The sequence below is a fragment of the Pinus tabuliformis genome, chromosome 9 (genome assembly GCF_031772625.1).
Source record: "Pinus tabuliformis cultivar Carrire ecotype Pingquan chromosome 9, CPIR1, whole genome shotgun sequence".
In the NCBI taxonomy this organism is placed as follows: Eukaryota; Viridiplantae; Streptophyta; class Pinopsida; order Pinales; family Pinaceae; genus Pinus; species Pinus tabuliformis.
In genome coordinates this window covers 1,252,680,041-1,252,689,166 of record NC_142307.1, presented here as the reverse complement: position 1 = coordinate 1,252,689,166, position 9,126 = coordinate 1,252,680,041, and positions in this window count along the sequence as shown.

The window sequence follows — 9,126 nt, the reverse complement described above, 5'->3', positions numbered from 1 at the left end:
AAATTGGTTGTCCACTTAATAATGATCAGGGTCATCATTAGTTGAAAGTCAAGCCATTAGGACATTAGATGTTGAAATGGAAATGATAGTGGATCATCCTTAAGGGAAAAATGGCAAAGTGACAGGACAATTATCCATTAGTGTTAAGTTTTTAGATTTTTTATGTTGAATCAATTAATTTATCACAATTTAATACTTCAATTAGAAATATTTCCAATAGAAATTAATATTTTCAATCATCAAGAATAATTGAAGATAGAGAAATAAATGTAATGACAAAGGATAATATCAACACATCAATAAGAGACACTAGGTTTGGTCAAAGACTAGGGAAAAAGTCCACAAGGGGGAAATACCTTTGAAATTCTTCTTTTACTATATTTTCATAGAATGTTCAATAGAGAGTACAATGATCCTAGTAAAATATCATTTAGCAAAGTAACCCAATAAAATTCAGAAATATGTTTCCAACATCAATATATATCTGAGACAACTTTTCATGTCTGCGGTCAACTGTGGTTAACTATAGTCAATGGTCAAATTTCAATCAAAATTTCCTGTCACAAGAGGAGGAGCTATGTGAGCGACTGAAGGAATTTATCCTTTGACAAACAAGCGAATGTAACCCAAAACCCTAAAAATAGATGCAAGCATTGGACCCTGTAATTTCAAACCTTTGTGAACTTATTTTGATGGCTGAGCCTCAGACCTGTGTGAACCAATAAATGAAGAAGAGAAGAAGATGATTCTTGGTGATTTCCAAATCATCTTTAGGTCACTTGTATTTATAGGCTTCAAAGGGTGATGAATTTACCATTAGGGTCGACCTATCCAAATGTGCATATGTGGGTTTTTCTTCATAAGTACACTTTCCCTTGTCTAAATTTGATGATATTTATGTCATTTTGGTCGTCTCAAAAAGAGAAATTCCATGAAATCATCATATCCATCAAATGATCTTTCCAAAGTGTAAATTTTCCCTAGTTTCCAATTTTAACACTCCCTCTCAACTAGGGGGAATTCCACCCGCATCATGTCATGTATATACAGTGATAATATCATGTCTCATCATTGCTCAACTCTATCTACTAAAACATTATTGAATCTAAAGAATAAGAACCATTGGGGAGCTAAATATCACACCCTTTACATCGTTGTAGAGCACATCTCAATCCAAAAATAATATTAGGGAGAAAATCTCAACTTGAAACCACATCAGCGAGTGCATCTCAACTCATAATCTCATGGGGGAGCTAAACATATACAACCCCATATCAAGAAATAGGTGATATAGGGTATCACATCTCAACCCATCCTATTTCCCACTAATATTCCAAACAATGAGCCTCAAGTTTCATGTGGTAGAACACCTGCATCACAATCATTGGCAAGAACACCCCCAAGTACACTCTCAACCCATTGGTCATACAGGGAGTGGTATTCCCAACAAGCCCGACTTATGGGTTTGATGCCAAGTAGGGTATAATATAAAAATACTAAGATAGGTGAGAAACATCTCCAATCCTATAGGTAACAGATAGGGGAGCAACATCTATCACCCTATTTTCCAGAGATCCCTCAACCCCATGAGCCCTTCATCTGAATTCCTCACCATGGGAGCTCAGACAGGGCAGAAGATATGCCTTAGTGTTCTCAATCACCGATGCCCATTATAAGGAAGGGTCACATCCATCCATCCAAGCTACTCTTTGAAGACAAAGAAATTTCCTTTCGGTAAATCCTTGATGTGAATATATGATATATACTCATATGTCGATATATGATGGAGTCTAATGACTCTTGTCTGTAGCATGTCTCAAAAGAAGTGAAATCAGATCTCTATGTGCTTGGACTTTTCATGGAATACAAGATTCTCTCCTAGAAACATCCCACTCTTTTTGTCGTAGTATATCACTACAGTGTCTAAGACTTGCTAAAATATCTCTCCAAATAGCTTCCTTAACCAAACTTATTCACAGATAGCCATGCTAGAGACCATGTACTTTGCCTCTGGAGTACTCAATGCTACAAACTTTTGCTTCATGATCATCCAAGATATCATGGTAGATCCAAGCCTAAGAAAACATCCATACATACTCTTCCCATTGACAACATTTCCTACCTAGTCAACATCGATGTATCCATGAAGGAGAACATTCTCAACAAAATATCTCAGACCAAGTGTGATCGTCCAATGAAAATATCTCAAAATGTGTTTGGCACTGATCCAATGTGCATGGAGAGACATGACCATGAATTGACTCAACGTATTCATTGTGTAGCATATGTCTAGATGAGTGTTCACTATGAACATCAGAGCCCCAATCAATTGTCTATACTCGGATGGATTCACTAAATCGGGTCCAACAACCTCTCCACATAACTTCTTAAAGTTCATTTCCATTGGTGTGGGTAGGGACTTGCATTTTGTCATTCTAAATCTCTCCAACAACTTCACAACATATTTTCCTTGTGAAAGGAAAATCTCACTGGGCCTTTGCGACACCTCAAGGCCTAAAAGGTAGTGCATTAGTCCAAGGTTCTTCATCTTGAATTCATAGGCTAGCTTGCTCTTACAATTGATCATCAAGGGCTCACTACCAATCAAGAATAGATCAACAACATATAAAACTAAAATCAACTACATACCTTGGACTACCTTCAGGTAGAGGTTAGGATCGACATTGCTTCTTGTGAATCCAAAATTCACCAAAGAACTTATATCTATCTAGGCATACCATGATCTTGGGGCTTGCTAATTCAAAGCATACAATCCCTTCTTCATGTTTCAAACATGTGTCTTTCAATCCTCTACTTCAAATCCATGTGGCTGCTCAATGTACACTTATTCTTGAAACATGCCATGAAGGAATGCTATCTTAACATCCATCTGATGAAGGGTCCATCCTCTACTTTTGGAAAGGAGAACTATCAAACAAATAGTTTTATATCGAGCCAAAAGTGCAAATATATCATCATAATCGTCTCCCTCTTTTTGGTAGAATCCATGGGCCACAAACCTTGCTTTATATTTCTCAATGCTACCATCAACTCCATCATTGATCTTGAATAGCTAATTTGAATTCACCATAGATTTCCCCTTGGGTTTTGGCACAAAATCCCATACATAATTCTTCATGATTGATTCATATTCTTTGACCATAACATATTTCCAAACTTGTTCCTTCATAGCTTCTTGAAAGGTGGGACATTCGACTTGAATCATGGTGCTCATGGATACAACATATCCCTAGTATATTTTTAGCTTCTTCTTTTCTCTAAATGATATTCAAATGAGATCTCATCTCTCATCATCCTGAAATGTGTCTCAAAGCCAAAATGGCCTCCTTTGTGGCAGGAGGATCACATGAAGTAGGATCTAAGGGGTCCATGGGATCCATGGGATCATCAATAATACATGGCTCAGATTCAAGCATGAAAGGACCATGTAGAATATCCATATCATCATTCTTCTCAGGAGGACGAGGTGGAGGAAGGTCCCTTGCTTTCCCAAGGGCAACATATTCATCAAAATTTACATCCCTGCTAATCTCAACCTTCCTTTGACTAGGAATATATATTCTAAAAGCTTTAGAATTTTCACAATATCCAACAAATGTATCCTTCATTCTCATGGCTTCTAACTTGTTTCTTTTGTCCTTCAGAAAATGAAAGTATATGAGGAAGCAAAAGATATGGAGATGACCAACATTGGGCTTCACACCTATGAATACTTCTTCGAGGGTATTTTTGTCTAATGCTTGATCAGGCACCATGTTTGGGACATATACGACAACATTTGTTGCTTCTCCCTAAAGGAACTTTGGCAATTTTTTATTATGGAGCATGGAACGTGCAACTTCTATAATGGACATGTTCTTTCTTTTAGCCACTTCATTTTGTTTGGGAGTATAGGGAACAATTTTCTCTTTCTTGATACCTTCCTTCTTGCAAAAATAAATGAAGTCCTTAGATGTGTACTCTCCACCATTTTTAGACCTAAATATTTTTATTTTCTTCCCTATTTGATTTTTGATCAAAGATTTTAACTCCTTGAACATTTCAAACGCTTCATCCTTGTCCTTCAAATAATATATCTATGTCTTTCTTGAGAATTCATCAATGAAGGTGATGTAGTAGAGATGGCCACCAATTGAATGCACGGGTATTGGACCTCATGTGTCGGAATGAATGAGATGGAGGATGTAATTTGTCTTGTTCTCGCTAGAGGGGAATGGTACCCTTGTCTGATTTATATTGGCACATCCTGGACATACTCCATCACGTTGATCTTGAAATTTGGGAATACCAGAGACCAATTGTCCTAACTTCGGAAGAGAATCATAATATATATGGGAAAATATTTAGTACCATAGCTTGTTTAGAGGACTAGTATCATGGACCAATGCTAGAAGATGTCTTCCAATAACTTTGTAGAGTCTTATTATGGTGAAATCACAACAACGCTGTTTTTAACATATTATTTCATAAGAATAATGGGAACCCTTTTCGTAAAGTTTGGCTAAATTGACTTTTAATATTTTCTTTTGGTTAAGTGTTTGACAATTTTGTGATATTTTCATTTTCTATGGATTTTTCTCTTGATTGCTTCATTGCATTCGAATTTTAATATTAAAATTTTGGTTAATATTAATATTGGGTTCCCATTTTAACATTGACTTATAATATATTTTAATTTTGGTTAATAAAAAATTCACACTCCTTAGGTCTCCCACTTAAGTAAAGCCTCCATCCTCATTTATGTTTGGTTCATGCAAAATGGAACCAAAAACCACTAAGGCCTATTCACATGGACCAATAACCACTTAATAAATGACAAGTGTCCCATTTTGTTTTTAATATTAATCAATTTATTTTTAATTATTTTAAAATTTTAATCATTTTAATTAATTCATTGTTTTATATATTTTGTAATTATAATATAATATGAATTCAATAATTAATTTTTAACTAATTTGTAATTAAATTAATTTGAAATTGATTTAAATTTTTAATTTATTTGTATATAATTATTTAATTTAATAATTTTAATTAAATTTGTATATATAATTAATTTAATTTTTTTTTTCTCTGCAAATACTAAATTCTATTAACTGTAAAGAAAAATATTTTTACATAGAGTTGAGGCCTCAGAAAACATAGCTTGAGGGCACTCAACACAGCAGAACTGCCCCCTTACAAAAAGAAGCTGGGGAGACCAGTTACATAGAGCAAAAAACTAGATGAAAAACACAGAGAGTGACATGTTTAGCTGAGAAGGAGACATGAGCCACAGAAACACGAAAACAATGCAAACCAGCAGTAAGTGTATCACCAATTCCCCAGCGGGAAGCCAAAAACAACAGGTCATGAGTGCTGAATCCTGACTGTGAGCGAGGATGCCTGTAGGTGATTATCTGAGCAGTAGCCAAAACAAAAAAGGAAAAAGCGGTCCCAGGTGGCGCTACCCTTCCTTAGCCTTGCCATGATTCTTTTCCTCAGCCACACATGCACTGCCAGTCCTCAGACTCTCATTGCCATCCAAATCGCTGACAGGGATTGCCATGGAGTGGCTTGCTTCACCATGAGTCCCTTCCTCAACAGCAGGGCCTATGTCTTCAAGGGGCAGAATATTTTTAAGAAATTCCTCCTGACCAGACTTCTCACTTTTCCAATTCTCCGGGCTATCTTTATCCATGGAGTGCTCACTGCTTTGGGAAGGATCAGGAGCAATGCAAGCCAGGGGGGAGACCTGATTTTCCTCTTCTGAAAGGATAATGGTGATGTGAGTAGTAATAAGAGGCCTGTTCAAATTACTTTGAAATTTAAAGTGCGTGGTTTGGAAAGCACTGTTCGGAATTGGCTTGCGTCCAGAACTCAAAGGTGGCACAACCTCGTGGATGGGAGGAGGATTGATGGGCGCCTGCTCAGGTTCCACATAATGACTGGCTGAAGAATGCAAGCCACTGTCACGACGCTCCCCAGAACGATGTCTTTTACCCAAACGAACCATTATGACTGACGAGTGGTAGGGTGCAGAGAGATTATAGACACTAGAGACTACAGAACAGGGTTGGTTGAAAAAACAGAGATACCAAACTGAATGCACAGAAAACACCCCAGACGAAGGCACGATACAACCAATGCTTAAGTCCAGAACAGAGGAGAGCTTATCCTTGGAAATGTTGGCCTGGAGCTCGCGTCTTTGAGCAAGAATAAGCCCGTCACCATCTACTCCCGCTAACGAGGTTCCATTGCCGTGAGACTGAGCGCAAGGTGTGAGGAGGACACTAAGGATCGCCATGATTATAACAGAGGGAATGTTGCGTCGAACAGCGTGAGCCATTAATGCAAATCTCCTACCAGATTCAGCCTTAAAACCTTCCTCCCGCTCGCACAAGGTGAAGTCTTGGGAAGCTACGCTGCTCTGTAGCTGGCAGTACCAGGCTTTAATTTGTTGCATGATGAGCATTAAGAGTTGTAGTGCCACCCGCATCCGGGGGTATATATAATTAATTTAATAATTGTAATTAATTAATTAAATAGTAAATTTAATTAGGATTAATATTTTTAATTAATTTTGCATAATTTTAGCCCAATGATGCATTTTTCCATGACAATTTTGACACTTCAACTTTGGAGGCTCATAAGTTGAGTTTAACTTGGCCAAATGAGGCCCAAGATGACTTGTTAGAAAGATAAAATCATGGAAAATATTTATGAGGTGGTTGCATGACCATATTTGGTGATTAAAGGAGCCAAAAAATTAGCATACTTTTAAGCTCTGAATTCATAATCAAAACTAATTTTCTAATTTTAATTTTTCCATTTTCATTTGTCCAAAGCTTTTGTTGATTGCAAAACCATTCGATTTTGTCCTCTTTGACCAACAAGATATTTACATGGATCAATGGGAAGCTTTGATTTATTTTTATTTATTTATTTAATTAAATTTTAATTGGGGAAGTTTGTTTTCCCATATTTTGTAATTTTGAATTTGATTTGCAACTTAATTTATTTTTTATTGGTTTTTGGCACAAGAGTAGTTGAGAAGATTAAGAACAACAAATATGGAGAAATGTGAAGGGACCAACAAGGAAAAAGATACAAGATTGACAACAACAACTTCAACGGTTCTCCATTTTTTGTTTTCATTTTTTGTAATTAAACAACAATTTTGAGAAGAAGAAGGGGGTTCCAGATCTAAATCTTGGGGAGGAAATTCTATTCAAAGAGATGGATTTTTGCACCACTGTAGGTAGCAATTTTTTTGTAGGGAATTAACTACTTTGGATTAGTCTTATCAAGATTAAAATAGTTGCATTTAAGCCCTAAAAATTTCATGCTATCATGAAAGTTTCCAAGAATTTCACATACTCAAAGGTTTTGATCAAAATTTTAATTCTTATATACTATTGTTAGAGATAGAGGTTAATTGATGGCTTGCATTTAATAAAATTTGATGCAATTCTTGATCCAGATAAGTATATGTTTTTGAAGTTTTGCACTATTGTAAATTAATTTAATATATGCTTGTTTAAATCATTTGAAAGTTATATTTTAATGATGGATCTAATTGCTATCAATTTAAATAGTGAATTCAAATAGATAAACATGACATGTTAACTATTTAGAAAATTCATGTCAAGTTTATATTCGCTTTAATAATGATTGTTTTATGAGAACTATTTCCTTAAAGCAATCCTATTTTTTTGTTTCAATTCATTTTATTTGAATTTGAGTGTATGTCAACCAGAGGTCTGAGGACTATTCATGAGATAGTTGAATACATATACTTTTTTGAACTAGTAATAAGTCTTGGAACTATTTCCTTGGATCACTAACTGCATTTTTATTCCAAATTTAATGTTGGTCTTAAAACCCCTTTTACCTTGCTCTTGGTTGCGAGGAGTGGCACTAATCATTATTTCAATCAAGATAGAATTAGGATTTATTTGTTGTTACTTGAATATTAGAGTAGATATGCATTTAGTTTTAGTTATTTCATTCTAAAAGTCATTTTATACATGGGAAGAATTTAGAGTGGCTTGGCTAAATCATGAATTCAGCTTAAGGAACACTTTCTTGCAAGAGCTCTACAGGAGGGAAAATATGATTTCTTTCTTTCTATTGGAAACTAATAGACATAATATAAACCAACAAAGAGAGAGAGAGAGAGGGTCACTAGACCCAATTGAACCAGTCAGAACCACCATTCCAAAAAGAAAAGGAGATGATTTAAGTTCTCAATCAGGTGGTCTCCTTTACATGTTGACGAGGTCATTTTTTACCATCAACATTTTTGGCACTAGAAGGAGGGCCTGATGACTTGTCATATTTTGGATTTTAAAGTTTTTATTTAATTACAATGGATCCTCTCAAACTTCCAATTTAGAGTTTTATCTCTAGATGTTCATCCACCAATACTTTGCCAAAAATAGTAAGACACTTCTCAAAGATAAAATTTAATGGCAAGAATAATTCTTTTGCATTTGATCATGCCTTACATTTAATTCAAAAATTTTCAAATTCTATTTTTCATGATATTGATGAATGTATTTTATGCATAATTTCTACTTTTACATTCTCAGGAAAAGCCAGAAAATGATGTTGATCCTTGCAGTTTCATCTCTTTATAGTTGGGATTAATTTATCACAAAGTTCCATTATTAATTTGACAATTATGATTATGAACAGTTATGTGATGAAATCGAATATTTATGAAGGTTTGAAAATGAATCTTCCATAAATTTTACCGTTAGATTTCTATTAATTTTCTTAAGATTCAAAGTTGAAGATAAACATTTAGATATTGAATCAATGGAATGGTTTGAATATGTTTGTTCCCTTCCTTTCATTCCTAATCCATATGAGACAATATCAAGTTTTGAGGAATCTTCTTCAGCTTCTATTAACATGATTGAAAATTATGATATGGAGGTGCATATTAATCATGATGAAGTTGCCTTTGCTATGTATGATACACTTATTCATTTCATGCACACTTCCTACAATGTTGATAATCACTTTGATGCACTCCCACATGTTAATGAATAAAAATCTCAAAACTCGGAAAATTTTGGTAATCAACTGCAAGAAGACACCAACAACAAAATTAAAGAACTA